General features: G+C 42.5%; 9 non-coding genes across 9 annotated transcripts; 1 reads left to right on the forward strand and 8 right to left on the reverse strand.

Annotated features, from left to right (window-relative positions):
• Positions 1 to 3,264: 3,264 nt before the first annotated feature.
• trnaq-cug (transfer RNA glutamine (anticodon CUG)) lies at positions 3,265 to 3,336 on the reverse strand. The gene has a single exon. It is a non-coding gene; the product is annotated as a tRNA-Gln (tRNA).
• A 1,771-nt stretch (positions 3,337 to 5,107) lies between these two features.
• Positions 5,108 to 5,179, reverse strand: trnaq-uug (transfer RNA glutamine (anticodon UUG)). Its single transcript has one exon. It is a non-coding gene; the product is annotated as a tRNA-Gln (tRNA).
• A 437-nt stretch (positions 5,180 to 5,616) lies between these two features.
• Positions 5,617 to 5,689, reverse strand: trnav-aac (transfer RNA valine (anticodon AAC)). The gene has a single exon. It is a non-coding gene; the product is annotated as a tRNA-Val (tRNA).
• An 855-nt stretch (positions 5,690 to 6,544) lies between these two features.
• Positions 6,545 to 6,617, reverse strand: trnav-aac (transfer RNA valine (anticodon AAC)). Its single transcript has one exon. It is a non-coding gene; the product is annotated as a tRNA-Val (tRNA).
• Positions 6,618 to 7,460: 843 nt separating this feature from the next.
• trnav-cac (transfer RNA valine (anticodon CAC)) lies at positions 7,461 to 7,533 on the reverse strand. Its single transcript has one exon. It is a non-coding gene; the product is annotated as a tRNA-Val (tRNA).
• A 344-nt stretch (positions 7,534 to 7,877) lies between these two features.
• On the reverse strand, positions 7,878 to 7,949 carry trnaq-uug (transfer RNA glutamine (anticodon UUG)). Its single transcript has one exon. It is a non-coding gene; the product is annotated as a tRNA-Gln (tRNA).
• A 437-nt stretch (positions 7,950 to 8,386) lies between these two features.
• Positions 8,387 to 8,459, reverse strand: trnav-cac (transfer RNA valine (anticodon CAC)). The gene has a single exon. It is a non-coding gene; the product is annotated as a tRNA-Val (tRNA).
• Positions 8,460 to 10,245: 1,786 nt separating this feature from the next.
• On the reverse strand, positions 10,246 to 10,318 carry trnav-cac (transfer RNA valine (anticodon CAC)). Its single transcript has one exon. It is a non-coding gene; the product is annotated as a tRNA-Val (tRNA).
• A 9,889-nt stretch (positions 10,319 to 20,207) lies between these two features.
• trnak-cuu (transfer RNA lysine (anticodon CUU)) lies at positions 20,208 to 20,280 on the forward strand. The gene has a single exon. It is a non-coding gene; the product is annotated as a tRNA-Lys (tRNA).
• Positions 20,281 to 21,773: the final 1,493 nt, after the last annotated feature.

Consider the following 21,773-nt stretch of genomic DNA (forward strand, 5'->3'; position numbering starts at 1 on the left):
TCAGATAGTGTCACTGAGGAGGCCAGGCAGCGCTGGAACCAAATTCTTATAGATAACCCTGTTATTAGAGAAAAATAGAGTTGGCTGAAGACTCTGGATTTGCCTTTTAATACCTTTGAACTGAGAAAAGGCCGTCAGACCTGAGAAAGTCCAAGCATGCTATAGAATGTTGAAACATGAGACTATAGAGTTTGGGATCTTTTATTGACTTCCTGGAGTGTAAAAGCTAGCAATAGTTATACCCATTCTGAGGCACAGAAAGTTCCGTCTGATCCCTTCATAGACACATTACAAATCTTGCATGTATCAGATGGTGGAGAGAACAGTCACAGGAAGACTAACATACCTTTTAGAGGGCACAGATCTTTTGTTTTCCACCCAGAGTGCTTTTCAGAATACAATGGATTCAGGCTATGTACACACGTAGCCGGGTATTTTTAAAACCGAATATTTCCCCCCCCTCCGTTTATAAAATAATTTGTATCCACATTACCTCGTTTTCGAAAAAAAAAAACTTCCACACATAACTGAACAGCTGCGTTTTCACCTGTCTTGACAACCCAAATGCATTTGCTGTTTTGCGTAATCTGCCCTTGTCAGCTAAATAATAAAGTGTGCACGCAACTTTTTTGAGCACACTGACAGGTGATCGCATGACAGTGGACTGCCCCTCGATATGAGGACGTAATAATTCCGACAGCGACAGGAGTGAGGACCAGGATATGCAGAAATTGTCACGCCATTCCTCTGGGAGTACGACTTGGGCGTGTAAAATCAAGGCAGTAAACAGCGCCTGCACAATGATAACCACCACAGTTCTTAAGGCATCCATGCTTCTTCAGTAAACAAAGGTCGCACGTTTGACTTTAAAGCAGATTTGTTGTTGTTTTGGCGCATATTGTGATGTTAGAAAACGCAAAACTGCGGTTATCTCTGTCTACACGCAAATGCATAAACGGAGTTTTCAAAAATCTTCACTTTCCCCGGAGTTTTTAAAAACATTCGTTTATGATGCGTTTTCATGTGGATGACAGGTCCAAACGTAGAAAAATATATTAGTTTAAGCAGATACCCGGCTACGTGTGGATGGGGCCTCAGTACCTCGAGTCAGAAATCAGGAAAGCACAATGTAGCCTGCAAGGGATGGTGGCTGTCTTCTTTGATGTAAAAAAAAAAAAAGGCACGTGGCATGCTTTGGAAAGAAGAGCTTCTTATTTAGTTGGAGTCATTAGGAAGTGGTGGCAGAGTATACAACAGGGTTTGGAATTTCTTATTTCACCAAAGAATAATAGTTGGAGCAGGATTTTTTTTTTGTGTGTGTATATACAGTAGAGATGGCAGTGTTTGTAGTCCATGATTATTCAATATTGATGACTATTGACATTTTTCTTTTATTGAACACAAATTACACGCATTTTATTAAAATTGTATGAACCTCTCGACTAGTGAAAAGCAGTCAATGGTTTGATGAAAAGCTCACGTGGAACATGCACTTAGTTAAAGTCAAAAATCAAATGCAAAAAAGCCATCGATTTTTACAAGTATCAAGTATGTTCATGTGTTGTTTTGTCTTTGCCAAGACTGCAGACCCCAGGACTGACACACCTGAAGCTTCAGCGACTCCCCAGCTGCCCCGCCGGCGGGCAGAGGGCTTGCCAACTGCAGATCACAAATGGATGGCAAAGAGCGTCCTGAAGGTGGGACCCCAGGGGAAACTGGAGCTTCAGCAAAACCTTTAGCTCTGGTATTATCCTCCAAAGCCAAGCCAGCTGTACCACCAGGCTCCTACACCGGACCGCTTCTTTGTGCATCCACTGCTGGCCTGGATGTAGTATAAGTTGTGGAAGGTGAAGGTGGTCTGTCCCAACCCTCCCTGTGGCCAGAACCAACTCACAGAAACAGGGTTGCATAAGAGGGCACGACAGGTCCTGGACATGGACAGGATGTACAACATCATGAGACGTCACATACCACAGATCCTCTCAGCTGGAATTGATGAATCCTGAACCACGCCCATTCACTAGTGTTCTGGAAGCCAAAGTATGAGGTAAGTTTTCCCAAATTTTGTTGCTAGCGGAAAGAGATTGTGGAGTCGCAACAAATTGAGTCAGAAGTGGGATTGTAACACACTCCTGTGGGAGAGCATGGATAAATAGAAGAATCGTAAATGAATATGCAAGAGTAAACCAAAAAAGATTCAACTACCAACACAGAGGTGTGAAGTCACATACCACAGATCCTCTCAGCTGGAACTGAGCACTCTGGTGTCATTTCACAAGTGACTAGCCTACTCAACTCATCTTCTTTCCAGAACACAACCATGACAGCACACACCATAAGTTCCACTGAGATTTGAACTGGGATCACTGGATTCAGAGTCCAGAGTGCTGACCTTTACCCCATGGAACCCCTTCCACAGTCAATTTACTCTCTCAGTCATGCAAATGCTTGACAATGAAAGGGTTTTAGCAACATGTTTTTTTGTCAATTTTTCAGTGATACTCCTACAGCTTGTATTCTCAGAATTGGCACGACAGTCAAGCAACACATTCTGTATCTTCTTCAATGGTCAAAGGTTAGAATCCGCCTGTCAAGCGGAGGAACAGGGTTCGATTCCTTGACGGAAGGCTGCCATTTTAGCTCAGCAGCTGGGATTCGCCAAAGTCCGTTTCCCACCATAGCATCAGAAAATCTTTTGAAAACCTGCAAAAATTGACTTTACATGTCAAGAATAGCAGATGAGGCTCCCCTCCTATCCATAATTATGAATATGTTGATGTTGCTATCATTAACGTGCAGTCATACATCTTCACACAAGGATGAAATAAATATAGTAGGAGCAAGTAATGTTTCCACCCAGTTTCGAACTGAGGACCTTTGGCGTGTGAGGCGAACGTGATAACCCCTACACTACTGAAACTGGCGCCATACTGGTTCACGAGTGTTCCGGAAGCCAAAGAATGAGGTAAGTTTTCCCAAATTTTGTTGCTAGCGGAAAGTGATTTTGGAGTCGCAACAAATTGAGTCAGAAGTGGGATTGTAACACACTCATCTGGGAGACCATGGATAAATAGAAGAATCGTAAATGAATATGCAAGAAGAAACCAAAAAAGATTCAACTAGCAACACAGAGGTGTGACGTCACATACCACAGATCCTCTCAGCTGGAATTGATCAATCGTGCAATCTGGTGTTGTTTCACAAGTGACTAGCCTACTCAACTCATCTTCTTTCCAGAACTCAACCATGACAGCAAACACCTGAAGGTTCCACCGAGATTTGAACTCGGATCACTGGATTCAGAGTCCAGAGTGCTGACCTTTACACCATGGAACCCCTTCCACAGTCAATTTACGCTCTCAGTCATGCAAATGCTTGACCATGAAATGGTTTTAGCAACGTGTTTTTTTGTCAATTTTTCAGTGATACTCTTACAGCTTGTATTCTCAGAATTGGCAAGACAGTCAAGCAACACATTCTGTATCTTCTTCAATGGTCAAAGGTTAGAATCCGCCTGTCAAGCGGAGGAACAGGGTTCGATTCCTTGACCGAAGGCTCCCATTTTCGCTCGGCAGCTAGGGATTCGCCAAAGTCCGTTTCACACCATAGCATCAGAAAATCTTTTGAAAACTTGCAAAAATGTACTTTACATGTCAAGAATAGCAGATGAGGCTCCCCTGCTATCCATAATTATGAATATGTTGATGTTGCTATCATTAACGTGCAGTCATACATCTTCAAACAAGGATGAAATAAATATAGTAGGAGCAAGTAATGTTTCCGCCCAGTTTCGAACTGAGGACCTTTGGCGTGTTAGGCGAACGTGATAACCACTACACTACTGAAACTGGCACAATACCTGTTCACGAGTGTTCCGGAAGCCAAAGAATGAGGTAAGTTTTCCCAAATTTTGTTGCTAGCGGAAAGAGATTGTGGAGTCGCAACAAATTGAGTCAGAAGTGGGATTGTAACACACTCCTGTGGGAGAGCATGGATAAATAGAAGAATCGTAAATGAATATGCAAGAAGAAACCAAAAAAGATTCAACTATCAACACAGAGCAGTGACGTCACATACCACAGATCCTCTCAGCTGGAATTGATCAATTGTGCAATCTGGTGTCATTTCACAACTGAATAGCCTACTCAACTCATCTTCTTTCCAGAACACAACCATGACAGCAAACACCTGAAGGTTCCACCGAGATTTGAACTGGGATCACTGGATTCAGAGTCCAGAGTGCTGACCTTTACACCATGGAACCCCTTCCACAGTCAATACTCTCTCAGTCATGTAAATGCTTGACCATGAAATGGTTTTAGCGACATGTTTTTTTGTCAATTTTTCAGTGATACTCTTACAGCTTGTATTCTCAGAATTGGCACGACAGTCAAGCAACACATTCTGTATCTTCTTCAATGGTCAAAGGTTAGAATCCGCCTGTCAAGCGGAGGAACAGGGTTCGATTCCTTGACCGAAGGCTCCCATTTTCGCTCAGCAGCTACGGATTTGCCAAAGTCCGTTTCAAACCATAGCATCAGAAAATCTTTTGAAAACTTGCAAAAATTGACTTTACATGTCAAGAATAGCAGATGAGGCTCCCCTCCTATCCATAATTATGAATATGTTGATGTTGCTATCATTAACGTGCAGTCATACATCTTCACACAAGGATGAAATAAATAAAGGAGGAGCAAGTAATGTTTCCGCCCAGTTTCAAACTGAGGACCTTTCGCATGTTAGGCAAACGTGATAACCGCTACACTACGGAAACTGGCTCCATACTGGTTCACGAGTGTTCCGGAAGCCAAGGAATGAGGTAAGTTTTCCCAAATTTTGTTGCCAGCGGAAAGAGTTTGTGGAGTCGCAACAAATTGAGTCAGAAGTGGGATTGTAACACACTCCTGTGGGAGAGCATGGATAAATAGAAGAATCGTAAATGAATATGCAAGAGGAAACCAAAAAAGATTCAACTATCAACACAGAGGTGTGACGTTACATACCACAGATCCTCTCAGCTGGAATTGATCAATCGTGCAATTTCACAACTGACTAGCCTACTCAACTCATCTTCTTTCCAGAACACAACCATGCAGCACACACCTGAAGGTTCCACCGAGATTTGAACTCGGATCACTGGATTCAAAGTCCAGAGTGCTGACCTTTACACCATGGAACCCCTTCCACAGTCAATACTCTCTCAGTCATGCAAATGCTTGACCATGAAATGGTTTTAGCGACGTGTTTTTTTGTCAATTTTTCAGTGATACTCTTACAACTTGTATTCTCAGAATTGGCACGACAGTCAAGCAACACATTCTGTATCTTCTTCAATGGTCAAAGGTTAGAATCCGCCTGTCAAGCGGAGGAACAGGGTTCGATTCCTTGACCGAAGGCTTCCATTTTCGCTCAGCAGCTACGGATTTGCCAAAGTCCGTTTCAAACCATAGCATCAGAAAATCTTTTGAAAACTTGCAAAAATTGACTTTACATGTCAAGAATAGCAGATGAGGCGCCCCTCCTATCCATAATTATGAATATGTTGATGTTGCTATCATTAACGTGCAGTCATACATCTTCACACAAGGATGAAATAAATAAAGGAGGAGCAAGTAATGTTTCCGCCCAGTTTCGAACTGAGGACCTTTCGCGTGTTAGGCGAACGTGATAACCACTACACTACGGAAACTGGCTCCATACTGGTTCACGAGTGTTCCGGAAGCCAAAGAATGATGTAAGTTTTCCCAAATTTTGTTGCTAGCGGAAAGAGTTTGTGGAGTCGCAACAAATTGAGTCAGAAGTGGGATTGTAACACACTCCTGTGGGAGAGCATGGATAAATAGAAGAATCGTAAATGAATATGCAAGAAGAAACCAAAAAAGATTCAACTATCAACACAGAGGTGTGACGTTACATACCACAGATCCTCTCAGCTGGAATTGATCAATTGTGCAATCTGGTGTTGTTTCACAACTGACTAGCCTACTCAACTCATCTTCTTTCCAGAACACAACCATGACAGCAAACACCTGCAGGTTCCACCGAGATTTGAACTGGGATCACTGGATTCAGAGTCCAGAGTGCTGACCTTTACACCATGGATCCCCTTCCACAGTCAATTTACGCTCTCAGTCATGCAAATGCTTGACCATGAAATGGTTTTAGCGACGTGTTTTTTTGTCAATTTTTCAGTGATACTCTTACAACTTGTATTCTCAGAATTGGCACGACAGTCAAGCGACACATTCTGTATCTTCTTCAATGGTCAAAGGTTAGAATCCGCCTGTCAAGCGGAGGAACAGGGTTCGATTCCTTGACCGAAGGCTCCCATTTTCGCTCAGCAGCTACGGATTTGCCAAAGTCAGTTTCAAACCATAGCATCAGAAAATCTTTTGAAAACTTGCAAAAATTGACTTTACATGTCAAGAATAGCAGATGAGGCTCCCCTGCTATCCATAATTATGAATATGTTGATGTTGCTATCATTAACGTGCAGTCATACATCTTCACACAAGGATGAAATAAATAAAGGAGGAGCAAGTAATGTTTCCGCCCAGTTTCGAACTGAGGACCTTTCGCATGTTAGGCAAACATGATAACCACTACACTACGGAAACTGGCTCCATACTGGTTCACGAGTGTTCCGGAAGCCAAGGAATGAGGTAAGTTTTCCCAAATTTTGTTGCCAGCGGAAAGAGTTTGTGGAGTCGCAACAAATTGAGTCAGAAGTGGGATTGTAACACACTCCTGTGGGAGAGCATGGATAAATAGAAGAATCGTAAATGAATATGCAAGAAGAAACCAAAAAAGATTCAACTATCAACACAGAGGTGTGACGTTACATACCACAGATCCTCTCAGCTGGAATTGATCAATCGTGCAATTTCACAACTGACTAGCCTACTCAACTCATCTTCTTTCCAGAACTCAACCATGACAGCAAACACCTGAAGGTTCCACCGAGATCTGAACTGGGATCACTGGATTCAGAGTCCAGAGTGCTGACCTTTACACCATGGAACCCCTTCCACAGTCAATACTCTCTCAGTCATGCAAATGCTTGACCATGAAATGGTTTTAGCGACGTGTTTTTTTGTCAATTTTTCAGTGATACTCTTACAACTTGTATTCTCAGAATTGGCACGACAGTCAAGCAACACATTCTGTATCTTCTTCAATGGTCAAAGGTTAGAATCCGCCTGTCAAGCGGTGGAACAGGGTTCGATTCCTTGACCGAAGGTTGCCATTTTCGCTCAGCAGCTAGGGATTTGCCAAAGTCCGTTTCAAACCATAGCATCAGAAAATCTTTTGAAAACTTGCAAAAATTGACTTTACATGTCAAGAATAGCAGATGAGGCTCCCCTCCTATCCATAATTATGAATATGTTGATGTTGCTATCATTAACGTGCAGTCATACATCTTCACACAAGGATGAAATAAATAAAGGAGGAGCAAGTAATGTTTCCGCCCAGTTTTGAACTGAGGACCTTTCGCGTGTGAGGCGAACGTGATAACCACTACACTACGGAAACTGAAGCCATGCCTATTGACTAGTGTTCCGGAAGCCAAACAATGAGTTAAGTTTTCCCAAATTTTCTTGCTAGCGGAAAGAGATTGTGGAGTCGCAACAAATTGAGTCAGAAGTGGGATTGTAACACACTCCTCTGGGAGACCATGGATAAATAGAAGCATCGTAAATGAATATGCAAGAAGAAACTAAAAAAGATTCAACTATCAACACAGAGGAGTGACGTTACATACCACAGATCCTCTCAGCTGGAATTGATCAATCGTGCAATCTGGTGTCATTTCACAACTGACTAGCCTACTCAACTCATCTTCTTTCCAGAACACAACCATGACAGCAAACACCTGAAGGTTCCACCGAGATTTGAACTCGGATCACTGGATTCAAAGTCCAGAGTGCTGACCTTTGCACCATGGAACCCCTTCCACAGTCTATACTCTCTCAGTCATGCAAATGCTTGACCATGAAATGGTTTTAGCAACGTTTTTTTTTGTTAATTTTTCAGTGATACTCTTACAGCTTGTATTCTCAGAATTGGCACGACAGTCAAGCAACACATTCTGTATCTTCTTCAATGGTCAAAGGTTAGAATCAGCCTGTCAAGCGGAGGAACAGGGTTCGATTCCTTGACCGAAGGCTGCCATTTTCGCCTAGCAGCGAGGGATTCGCCAAAGTCCGTTTCACACCATAGCATCAGAAAATCTTTTGAAAACTTGCAAAAATTGACTTTACATGTCAAGAATAGCAGATGAGGCTCCCCTCCTATCCATAATTATGAATATGTTGATGTTGCTATCATTAACGTGCAGTCATACATCTTCAAACAAGGATGAAATAAATAAAGGAGGAGCAAGTAATGTTTCCGCCCAGTTTCGAACTGAGGACCTTTCGCGTGTGAGGCGAACGTGATAACCACTACACTACGGAAACTGGCGCCATACTGGTTCACGAGTGTTCCGGAAGCCAAAGAATGAGGTAAGTTTTCCCAAATTTTGTTACCAGCGGAAAGAGTTTGTGGAGTCGCAACAAATTGAGTCAGAAGTGGGATTGTAACACACTCCTGTGGGAGAGCATGGATAAATAGAAGCATCGTAAATGAATATGCAAGAAGAAACCAAAAAAGATTCAACTAGCAACACAGAGGTTTGACGTCACATACCACAGATCCTCTCAGCTGGAATTGATCAATGGTGCAATCTGGTGTCATTTCACAACTGACTAGCCTACTCACCTCATCTTCTTTCCAGAACACAACCATGACAGCACACACCTGAAGGTTCCACCGAGATTTGAACTCGTATCACTGGATTCAGAGTCCAGAGTGCTGACCTTTACACCATGGAACCCCTTCCACAGTCAATTTACGCTCTCAGTCATGCAAATGCTTGACAATGAAAGTGTTTTAGCAACATGTTTTTTTGTCAATTTTTCAGTGATACTCTTACAGCTTGTATTCTCAGAATTGGCACGACAGTCAAGCAACACATTCTGTATCTTCTTCAATGGTCAAAGGTTAGAATCCGCCTGTCAAGCGGAGGAACAGGGTTCGATTCCTTGACCGAAGGTTGCCATTTTCGCTCAGCAGCTAGGGATTCGCCAAAGTCCGTTTCACACCATAGCATCGGAAAATCTTTTGAAAACTTGCAAAAATTGACTTTACATGTCAAGAATAGCAGATGAGGCTCCCCTCCTATCCATAATTATGAATATGTTGATGTTGCTATCATTAACGTGCAGTCATACATCTTCACACAAGGATGAAATAAATAAAGGAGGAGCAAGTAATGTTTCTGCCCAGTTATGAACTAAGGACCTTTCGCGTGTGAGGCGAACGTGATAACCGCTACACTACGGAAACTGAAGCCATACCTGTTCACTAGTGTTCCAGAAGCCAAAGAATGAGGTAAGTTTTCCCAAATTTTCTTGCTAGCGGAAAGAGTTTGTGGAGTCGCAACAAATTGAGTCAGAAGTGGGATTGTAACACACTCCTCTGGGAGAGCATGGATAAATAGAAGCATCGTAAATGAATATGCAAGAAGAAACCAAAAAAGATTCAACTAGCAACACAGAGGTGTGACGTTACATACCACAGATCCTCTCAGCTGGAATTGATCAATAGTGCAATCTGGTGTCATTTCACAACTGACTAGCCTACTCAACTCATCTTCTTTCCAGAACACAACCATGACAGCACACACCTGAAGGTTCCACTGAGATTTGAACTCTAATCACTGGATTCAGAGTCCAGAGTGCTGACCTTTACACCATGGAACCCCTTCCACAGTCAGTTTACGCTCTCAGTCATGCAAATGCTTGACAATGAAAGGGTTTTAGCAACGTGTTATTTTTTTGTCAATTTTTCAGTGATACTCTTACAGCTTGTATTCTCAGAATTGGCACGACAGTCAAGCAACACATTCTGTATCTTCTTCAATGGTCAAAGGTTAGAATCCGCCTGTCAAGCGGAGGAACAGGGTTCGATTCCTTGACCGAAGGTTGCCATTTTTGCTCAGCAGCTAGGGGTTTGCCAAAGTCCGTTTCAAACAACAGCATCAGAAAATCTTTTGAAAACTTGCAAAAATGTACTTTACATGTCAAGAACAGCAGATGAGGCTCCCCTCCTATCCATAATTATGAATATGTTGATGTTGCTATCATTAACGTGCAGTCATACATCTTCAAACAAGGATGAAATAAATAAAGGAGGAGCAAGTAATGTTTCCGCCCAGTTTCGAACTGAGGACCTTTCGCGTGTGAGGCGAACGTGATAACCACTACACTACGGAAACTGGCTCCATACTGGTTCACGAGTGTTCCGGAAGCCAAAGAATGAGGTAAGTTTTCCCAAATTTTGTTGCCAGCGGAAAGAGTTTGTGGAGTCGCAACAAATTGAGTCAGAAGTGGGATTGTAACACACTCCTGTGGGAGAGCATGGATAAATAGAAGCATCGTAAATGAATATGAGAGAAGAAACCAAAAAAGATTCAACTAGCAACACAGAGGTGTGACGTCACATACCACAGATCATCTCAGCTGGAATCGTGCACTCTGGTGTCATTTCACAAGTGACTAGCCTACTCAACTCATCTTCTTTCCAGAACACAACCATGACAGCACACACCTGAAGGTTCCACCGAGATTTGAACTCGGATCATTGGATTCAGAGTCCAGAGTGCTGACCTTTACACCATGGAACCCCTTCCACAGTCAGTTTAATCTCTCATTCATGCAAATGCTTGACAATTTGCTGGTCAAAGGTTAGAATCCGCCTGTCAAGCGGAGGAACAGGATTCGATTACTTGACGGAAGGTTGCCGTGTGATTGCTGCTGCTTGTGCTTTTTTGTTTGTGTGTTTGCGTGTTTGTTCTCTGCTTGTCTGTTTACAGGTGCTCCTGGTGCCTCTAAGGCTGGATTCCTCACAAAAGCCTTGGATTGTCTTCAGTTTTGTTTTTACAGGTGTAACAGCTGGTTGTCTGATTTTTCATTGTTGTCTATGTTTGTCTCTTCATATTTCTGTTCCTTTTTTCCCTTCTTTTCTCTCCCTCTCTCTCTGTCCCCCGGTCCGGTTCGGCACTATGACACTATCACATCATGTTAAGTATTGTAACAAAAATAAATAAATAAGGAGTTGATGGGCATCAAGGGGAGCTTTACATTCATAAAGCTTCCCTTGGCATAGCAAATGTGTTTGGCATAAACGGTATTCAGATTACAATTCTGCTGCCATAATGCTGGACAGGACAAGGAAAAAAAAAAAAAAGAAGTGAGTGCTCCTCAAACACAGCTCCAAAGCAGTCCCCAGGTCAGAGCCAGCCTTCTTTAGCAGTTTGCTCAGTTTCTTTGAGTCGCTGGCTCTGATGCTGCTGCCACAGCAGATGGTGCTGAAGAAAGATGCACTCTGCACCACAGACTTATAAGAGATATGCAACAGGTAAACTCCCAGGTGTTCCTCAGCCACCTCTTCTCCTGGGATGGAGACGCTGTTTGGCTTAATGGTGCTCCTCCTAAAATCAGCAGCTGAGGTGATTATTCCCACACCAGGCCACACAGTGGTTGACCACCTCGCTGCCTCTTGTCCTTCCTTCCCTGGTTACCTGTCAGATTTTATTACTCATTTTAAAAGCTTTGAATAGTTGGACGGTTGCCTCTGTCTATGATCTGTGAACTCCTTACTCCCCTGATTGCTGCTCACACGGCCCACTGTTTAATATAACTGACCTGTTCATTAGATGGAAATGATTCCCTGCATACTCCTAAAAATCACTTTATTTTGAGGCTTTTTCTTCTAATTAAAACCCCACTTTCATAATTACTCGGGACTCTTTGTAAAATGCAAATAAAGCCAGAAAGATATGATCTTAGAACTATTAAAAAGTTCTATCTAATTAGAAATAGTGCAAGTTCGGTGCCATCTGTTGGTTTCCTTAGCTAGGAAATAGTTTTTGAATTGCTCTGTATGAATGAATTGGATTCATTCTGAATTGAATTAATTGGATTATAATTACAATGAATTGAACTCTAATTGGCCTGAATTGGACTTTATTACTGAAGTACCCTGAGATGACATTTGTTGTAATTGTAATAGTTTATTTTGGCAACATTTGAAACAAACTGACATTATTCTGTCTTGGAAAACACTGCTGGTGGAAAACATGATACTGGCTGCTGAAAAACTGGCAGAAGTGGACCTTCCAACGTGACAGTGACAGGAAGTAATCAGCTGAAGTCGTCCAGAGATTAACAGAGAACACAAATCAACATTCTGGAATCCGGACTTCACTTCCATCCAGAATCTGTGGTTGGAACCACAGACCAGAAGAGACAGAACAGAAGCCTTCACAAAGCTGTGATGTCATCACTGTAGTGACATCACAATCCATGTCATCTCTGATCTTGTTTGACATCACAAAGTTTATACAGGCCAGACATTTTCACTGCTTTTTCACAGCTGGTCAGGAGTTTATCTGAAGAAACACGTCCAGTTTTTGAAGCATATTTGAAAGTCACAGCAAACGGTTTTCACATCGCCTAAAAAAACACTTAATTACTATCTAAAATAATCATTTTAACAAGCACTTAGAAACAACGCTTACTGTTTCCCTTCCTTAAGAACGGCTTCTTGACAGCCACCCTTCCATGGAGCCCATCTCTGATGAGGCTCGGGCCAACAGCCGATGGATCAGCTGAAGGTCCAGATGCATCTCTCAGCTCCTGTGTCAGGTCTTTGCTGGATTTTTTCCTCTTTCTTAAGGACATCACTTTCAGATATTGTTCATCTTCTCTAGATAGTTTTTCAGGTCTGACACTTCTTCTTTTGTCCTCCACTTGTCCAGTTTCCTCAGATGTTTTAAGGACACACTGCAGAGAAAGACTGGAGCAGATTCTGGCAGGCGCTGACGCTCAGAACTGTGACAGCGACACAAAGGAAGCTCATTTAGAAACACCTCCTGGGACGTCTGAGGAGAGCCCATCTGCACCTGTTCAAAACGTGGCAAAGAAAGCCCTCAAAGTGTGCCCCGTTTGCTCTAAAGCATTTGATTGTGTCAGAACACTGAACAGACACACACAGTGCCACACGGACGATCGGCCCTATCACTGCATCCACTGCAACAAGCATTTTAAACACATGCACGGGCTGAAAAGACACCAGATTTACGCCATTTGCCAGAAGAAGAGCGCCCGTTTCTTTTGGAGAAAAGAGTCAAGAGCAGAAGTGAGCGGCACCGACCACCAACAGGGGTCGTCGCTGAAGATACCCGTGTGGTGCTCAAACTGTGGCAAACACTTCCAGTACCCGTCCGCCCTGAAGGAGCACCAGGAGAACCTCGTGGAAATGAGGGACCTCATGAAATGTGACGACTGCGGGAAGGAATTCAAGAGCATGACGATGCTCAACGTGCACCAGAGGATTCACGAGCCGCTGTACTGAGTTACATTCATCAGCCGCTTCAGTCAGATTGCCAAACACCTTATTGTCCTTTATGAAACACTTAGGTTGATCTGGTGATCAAGGCTTATTCACCATTACATTATTTAGGATGTTCCATGGGCGCTTCATATTATTTTGATTTATTCGTAACATTTTATCATAATGTTGCTTCTTTGCTTGCCTCAACATGTTGCTCAGCCTGTTTTTGTACATCTCAGCGTTTTTCAGCAACCTCTGTTCTAGTTTTGATAAAGTCTCCATAAAGTTTATTTTTCTTCTTACATGCATTTTTTAATGCCTTTGTTATCTGAGGTTTCTCAGCATAACTATGCTTATGTGAACATAAACCTGTTGGACAGTGTTTATCATAGAGAGATAAATAACAGTTGAAGAATGAATTGTCTGCAGTGTTTACTTCATCTGTATGAAACTCATTCCACTCTTGTTTTAAAGCTCATTTCTGAAGCATTAATTGCTTTAACAGTCCTTACCCTTTCATATCTACACTTTTCTGTTTTCTTCCTCTGTAGTTGATCATTAAATGTTGCAAATACAGCTAAATGATCACTTACATCACTTATTACCAAACCACTATTTATACCAGTGTCCAAGGAATGTGTAAAAATGTTGTCAGTTAATGTTGCACTATCTGTGGCTCCTCTGCTCGGCTTTGTGATCAGTGGATACAAGCCTCTACCGGATAACGCAGCCAAGAAATCACAAGTTTGTTTAGGAGTATGTACCTTTAAGAGGTCCATGTTGAAATCACCACAGATCACAAGTGTTTTATTATCTGCTATAATTGTCTGTTCCAACGCTTCAATCTTGTGCCTCTTGTTTAAAACTTAATAACAATTGCAGGCTTGGATTTGTTATCCTTTCATGCAAAAGTGCAGCAAGCTGATATCTGTTGATTTTCAAGATGAATGTTCTTACTTGCCTTGAAGTGAACCACGTGTTCATTTACATCCTCCACTCAACCTGATAGCCATTAAATACTGTGTCTTCTGAGCTGGTTTGGTGGTTCAACAACAAAACAAATGTAATGAAGTTTTAAAACTGCAGCGAAAGAGATGGAATAAATGGAGATCTGACGCATTACGAACTACAGGACAGTTAGGATTAGCTGTTGTTTGCATGGAGATAAAACAGGTTTTAAAGGTGTTGCAGCTAACATTCAGAAACACTTGGTGTAACTCCAGAGCACCAGAGCCTCTGACCAAAAGAGAAACTGATATAAACTTATTTACCTGAAGAACTTCAGCAGCTCATAAGGCCCTTTATCTGGAGAGTGGGTGGCTCTGGTCTTATCTGGCTCTTTGCTAGAGGCCTTTTAGGCCAGAGGATGTGAGCTCTTAGGATTACCATGACCTGGATGAGTGAGAATCTTCATCAACATGCTGTGTGTGCTGATGCTAACTGTAAAGATGTGAAGCTCAGACAGGAGAGCTGCTTGTTGTATGAGGACACAGTGTGTGTCTTATATGGAGGTGGAAGCCTGGCTCAAATATAGAAATCATTTCTTTGTATGTTACTGATTTAAATGTGTCCTCTCAGTGGCTGTGAAGTACTGTCAGTAAAACTGAGTGGGACTCTGCATTGATGGAGATGTGTCTCCCTCTGGTGGTGAATAGAGGAACTGCATTATGTCAGTTTGATGAAGCGTTCAACTAAAGGAGGAAGTGAAAGTCTTCCAGTGGTTTCTGCAGAATCCTGACTCACTGGATGGTTTCCTGCCATGATAAAGCTCTGTCTGCAGAAGACGAGCAGAACGGAGCCAGCGGGCCTGATGCTGCAGATGTGCTGAACACCACAGATGCAATGGTTGGGACAAAGATGGTTGGAGAGAAGACACAGAGGAGTGAAGGCCAGCTGTAGAGAGAAAAGCACCTCCAGATCTGCTGTCTGATGCTGATATCAGTGAAAATGGGCTTCTTCTTCTCCTGTCTGATGGTGTGCTCAGTAATTTCAGTGATGCATCCCTCAGGTTCAGGCTTGGTTGGTCTGGTGAACACCTTTACTTTCTCTCACAGCCTGCTGTGTTTTTCACTGACTGATTCCATCTGAGTTATGAAGGCAAAACAGGAAACTATGAAAAGATGAGAAAAACATCTGGATTGGACTGATGTGTGTGTGTCCCGTTACTTTAGAAAGCCTGAACTTATAAAGGTTCCTATGGTGACCATGTGTTCTGATAGTGTTGTATGAGTTTTATAAACTCTGAGGTGTCAAACAGAAGCTGTGAACATTACAAGTGTCGCTGCTGCCTCCAGAACCACTTCCGCTACACCGGCTTCAGGAGCCAGTAGGAACTTTGTCCGTCTCTGACGTCATAAGTAATAACCAATGGGAGAGCAGCTGAGCGTTTGGAACAAGCCCCGCCCCCTCACTGTCTGCTTCTGCCGGTGTGAAGCACAGAGATAAATCCTCGTTCCCTCTGTTAAAGACACCTTTATGCCCACTGAATACAGTCTGAGGAGAACTCTGAAATGTTTCAGCTAACAGGAAAGTTGTCTACAAGAACAAACACAAGAGGCTTTATGTTTTTAAGCGTAATTTTCTTTCTGAGGGTTCACTCCTCAACCCCAAAAAACTGATTCAACACGCCTAAAAAGACACATATTGACAGATTCGCACTTGCTGAATAAATACCTCCAAAATGAAGCATCGTTCCAGATCAGATCCCACCTCTCTCCATCTGTGGCGAGATAAACAATAAGCTCATTAGAATCCAAATAAGCTGTCCTTGGAGCAGGAAAATAACATTAGTCTCCATGTGCAGCCGGCTGCAACACCTGCTACAGAAATATTCAATAACTCCGCTCTAATGAGTCTTAATGCCACTAAAATCACTGCAGACATCAACGGCCTCCTGTTGGTTCCACAAACACAGCTTGTGCTTCATTTGGTGCGTGTGTGAGTGAGTGAGTATGTTGTTCTGAACAATTGACTAACATCTGTATTCCAGACTGTGGTGTCACCTCAGGAGACTCTGATATCCTGCTGCTTATACTACAACAGGTGTGTGCAGCAGGAACAGGGAAAGGATGGATGAGATCTTTATGATGTGATGGAGGTTGGAGCTTCAACAAAAAGATGAGAAAAGTCTTTATAATTCTACATTTATTTTCTTCATCTTTGACAGATCTGTCCTTTTTGTGGCAGTTCAGTAAAAATATGGAGTTTCTGCAGTCCGAGAGGCCAACCTGACTTCATGCAGTTTATATTTACACCACAAGAGGGCGCCATCACCATAAATGAAAAGTCCCCTTCCGTCACAGTTCCAGCAGATATGAGTTACATTAGAGCTGAACTGAACATGGATCAGTAACATTTATTCAGTCCTGATCATCAGTGTTTGTCCAGTTATGGTAACAAAGACAAACTGAACACATGTGGCACCATTAAAGATGATTTACAGCCCTTAAAGGCAGGGTAGGGGATCTTTTTCTGGAACATTTTTTACATATTGCTTGAAATACTCTTCACACCCCCATTGCAACCAATTAATTAAAAGTTTTGACACAAATATGAAAAGTTTTAGTGGCCTCTAGAACGTACAGTCTAGGAAAAACACTATCCAATCATACTGAACTGACCGTTCACAATGATTGGATTCTGATGCCGTCTATCAAACTGCAATCTGCTCCTCCCTCCCCCTCCCCCTCCTCCCCCCTCCTTCCCCCTGTGCGCGTACCCTGCTCCGTGAACGAAGCTTGGCAGGAAGCTAAACTAGAGCCAGCTTGGCTAGCACCTAGCATTATTAAACGTATAGTTAGCATAAACTAAATACTAAATACTAAATACTAAATACGGCAACGATCGATGCTTGCTGTCAGAACAGCGCTCGTGCACCTTCGTGCTCGTGCGCGTTCATGTACTCTAGAGGCGTGACTTCGGGGGGAAAGTGAAGAAAAGGGTTGGGACTTTTGACCTGTGTATTTTCAAAATGCAGCTTCGCTGGACTCAAAATTCAGGATCTCCTACCCTACCTTTAAATGAACTCTCCGTCTCCTCTGTAACTGATGAGTTCAACATGTTGAAGAGCTGTTTGAACCAACTCTGAACTCATTCATTCATTCATTCATTCATTCATTCATTCATTCCGTCTCACACTTTGATGGAAACGTGTCGCACAAAGAAAAGTGATCGTTCATTTCTTTAGATCTTAAATAATCAGTGTTGATAATCTGAGGCTCTTTTGTACAAATCTAACATGTTTTTAATCCTGTAAATGATGTGATCATGTGACCGGCACTAAATCCGCTGTCTTCAGATCAGAGGTTCTCGTTTTATTTGAATAAAATACTTTATAAAGAATCATTTCAGATGTAGAATATCTAAGTTACACAAAGAGCAGAGAGACCTCGATACAATGCCAAACTGACTTTTCAACAACATTTCTTCTTCTTTTGTGGAGACTCAGAATGTGTCCAAAGTTTTGGTGGACTTTCTTTAAAAAGTGATCCATCAGCTATATTCCACTTCTGCTGAATACAGAAAGTTTGGACGTGTCTGTGGCTGCTGCTGCTATCCCAACCATGATGGGTCCACACTGGGTGTTGTGTTCAGAAAGAAGCATGCACATGCACATGCACATGCACATGCACATGCACATGCACATGCACATGCACATGCACATGCACATGCACATGCACATGCACATGCACATGCTAAAACAAGGGCACGGATAGAAATGACCTTTGGCCAAATTAAATACAGGTTCATTGCTTAAAGTTCTCAGGCACCATGGCTGACTTCTGACAGAGCCATCTTAAATTAATAGTATACTTCATATTTTATACATTTTGTCTTGTGGACAACTTTTCAGGCTCAAGTCTTTTCTTCGTTGAGTCCCTGCAGGTTCTAGTGCCTGAAAGGACTCAGTTTCTCCTGACACAGTGAGGGACCTGTACAGGGACACATATTTCCTTTGATCCTTATTGTTGTGACCTTTGAGTTAGAACTTCTTTTTATAATTTAGCATTGACACAGTAGCAGTTTAAGTCAGAGCAAGTGTAAGAAGGCTAAATGGACAGAAATGATTTATAACTTTCCACACGTTTAGGTCATGGCACCCCACTGTGAATGTAAATGTAAAAAACACATTTCTAACACGTTGCATGAACCGTACAATAATGAGAAGTTTGAGTTCAAGTTGTGTTGAATTGTTTAATTATTATTACATGTTTCTCAAGCTGTGGAGAGAAAACAGAATTAAATACCAATCACAACATGATATTCTCCTTTATCTGAATTTATACTAACACCCCTCTCCAGTTTCATAATCTCTAGCTTGATCTTTTTTATTTTCAGTTTCTTGTGTTCCATATCTAGTTTGGTGCTCTCTTTATTGGACAAACACATTTCTTCAAAGGCTACTTACCACTCTGAAATATTTTCCTGTACTTTACCTTCACCTGCTGCCAGGTACGCTTTTGGCTGTTAAGATTGCTCCTGGTGAGATGTAACAGTGAAAAAATAATATGTGGGTCACACACACAGGATAATATGGTCACAAAGTATGATGATGCATGTCGATTATTGGGTTATTAATAAACTGAGCAGGGCCAGTATATGTGTGCTGTACATCTCATACAGAGACAATTCAGCATGCTTTATGTAAACACATTATAACACAAAGAGTAGAGCATAAATACATGAGGACAGTAAAATAAATGTCTAATAATTGACAATGGTATGAAACTTTCATAACTTATTTAGTCTGTCTGCAGTTGTTTGCCATGCCGTTTCTTCGCTTTATTGACCGCAGCTGTATTACCATTTCTGGTGATGAACTTTTAAAATCCTCAAACAGCTCCATCAGCATTATTTGTTCAGCTGCCGAAAAAATAAAAGCTCTTGTCTTGCTCGCCATTTCTGCCATCTCTGTTTTTCCACAATCCACTCGTCAGGGCTTCTTACGTTCCTCGTACACTCGCACTTCGCCAGGCAATGTAAGCCTCGCTTGGATTAGCCTCACTGAGATGCAGCTGAGCTGGCTTCATGGAACGACTTGAGGCTTAATTGGGAGATGGTGTCAGTTAAAGCGACGCTTTCCGGCTACAGCCTGGCTTTCTTTAGCTACTTTCTAGGAATACCCCCCTTGAGTGCCTATGAAAGGTGCCTATAAAAAAAATGTATTATTATTATTATTATTAATTCTGATGTGCGATGAGGCAGTTCTGCAACATTAAGCTCTTTTCCACCAGTACTTACTCACAACCACCTCAATGTTGGTGGGGTCGTTATAGCAAGGAGGTCCAAAAGTCCTGTGATGTCAGTCTTATGTGACACAAACATGACACAACAATTTAGGACATCGAGGCAAAGGTTTACCTGCTGCTTGGTCTATGTCTTTGCGTCTAGCAATCCACCTCGTTGACGATCACAGAATACATAAAATCCAACTGTTGCTGTTGCCGGTTCTTGTTAAGGAGTGGCTTTCATGACTCATCCAGTGACATCACTCCCTGGCCAATCAGTGGCCTGCAGTCTGTAGATGTCACATTTTCGGCTCAACTCAACTCGACCCCGACCGAGTAGGTGCTAAAAATGTACCACCTGGTGCCAGGTGGTATTACCTCATGGAAAACCCTAACAGCTGAATGGGATCCAGTCGAGTGGAGTACGTAGAGGTTGAAAAGGGAGGAATGTGTTCTGATGTCATTCTAAATCTCTGAAAGTTGACTTAGGCTTTTTTTATCTCGTCTTTTTTTTCGGAAGGCATGTTTTATAACATGCGATTAGCCCGGCTAGCTCAGTCGGTAGAGCATGAGACTCTTAATCTCAGGGTCGTGGGTTCGAGCCCCATGTTGGGCGTAGCAGTTTTAGTAATCAAGAGATGTTTGATCCAGCACTTAAAGTAACAGTTCAGCTCTGTTACCACCATCACAGCGTCCTCAGTGGTGCCTCTTTGAATGATCACAAACCTCCTGAAATGCACAATATGAATCAAAAACATTCAAACTTGCGCAAGAGCATTATGTTTACCTTTCTTTGGGCTTACGTCATTTCTGTATTCCCTTTTTGCTCAAGTATGATCATTCACTTTAAAACAAAATAAGAAAAATCTGAATAACGACCCATGGCCTCTGGCCCTCTCTTGCCTTCATTACTCATCCAGTGACATCACTCCCTGGCCAATCAGTGGCCTGCAGTCTGTAGACGTCACATTTTCGGCTCCACTCAACTCGAATCCCTGCCGTGTAGGTGCTAAAAATGTACCTGCTACCAGCTGTTACTCCCTCGTGAAAAACCCTAAAACCTGAGTCGAATATAGTCAAGTGGAGTAGCGTTTTGAATTTTGGTTCATGTTTGTCGTATTTTACACAGTCAGGGAAGTAATGGTGTCAGGATGGCCGAGCGGTCTAAGGCGCCAGACTCTAGGCTTCATTCCTTCCTTAGCACAGGGACTTCTGGTCTCCCAAAGGAGACATGGGTTCAAATCCCACTCCTGACATTAATTTCATGCTTAAACCTTACTTGCATATTAGAAGACCATGAAGAAAGCCATGTCAGGCCATGGTGAAAAAGGGCATTTATCTCTGAAGACGGGCCTTCACTTCCTCCCATTAACATGCACAATTCTGATGTGCGATGAGGCAGTTCTCCTGCAACATTAAGCTCTTTTCCACCAGTACTTACTCACAACCACTTCAATGTGGGTGGGGTCGTTATAGCAAGGAGGTCCAAAAGTCCTGTGATGTCAGTCTTATGTGACACAAACATGACACAACAATTTAGGACATCGAGGCAAAGGTTTACCTGCTGCTTGGTCTATGTCTTTGCGTCTAGCAATCCACCTCGTTGACGATCACAGAATACATAAAATCCAACTGTTGCTGTTGCCGGTTCTTGTTAAGGAGTGGCTTTCATGACTCATCCAGTGACATCACTCCCTGGCCAATCAGTGGCCTGCATTCTGTAGATGTCACATTTTCGGCTCAACTCAACTCGACCCCGACCGAGTAGGTGCTAAAACTGTACCACCTGGTGCCAGGTGGTATTACCTCATGGAAAACCCTAACAGCTGAGTGGGATCCAGTCGAGTGGAGTAGGTAGAGGTTGAAAAGGAGGAATGTGTTCTGATGTCATTCTAAATCTCTGAAAGTTGACTTAAGCTTGTTTTATCTCGTCTTTTTTTTCGGAAGGCATGTTTTATCACATGTGATTAGCCCGGCTAGCTCAGTCGGTAGAGCATGAGACTCTTAATCTTAATCTTAAAAGCCACAGGTTCCTCTCTCAGTGACAGTCAGCCAGACTCCACCTGATCTGTACAAAGAAGAGAAGCAAACAGTCGAAATGAGCTACTT

The sequence above is a fragment of the Odontesthes bonariensis genome, chromosome 11, assembly GCF_027942865.1.
Source record: "Odontesthes bonariensis isolate fOdoBon6 chromosome 11, fOdoBon6.hap1, whole genome shotgun sequence".
Classification (NCBI taxonomy): domain Eukaryota; kingdom Metazoa; phylum Chordata; class Actinopteri; order Atheriniformes; family Atherinopsidae; genus Odontesthes; species Odontesthes bonariensis.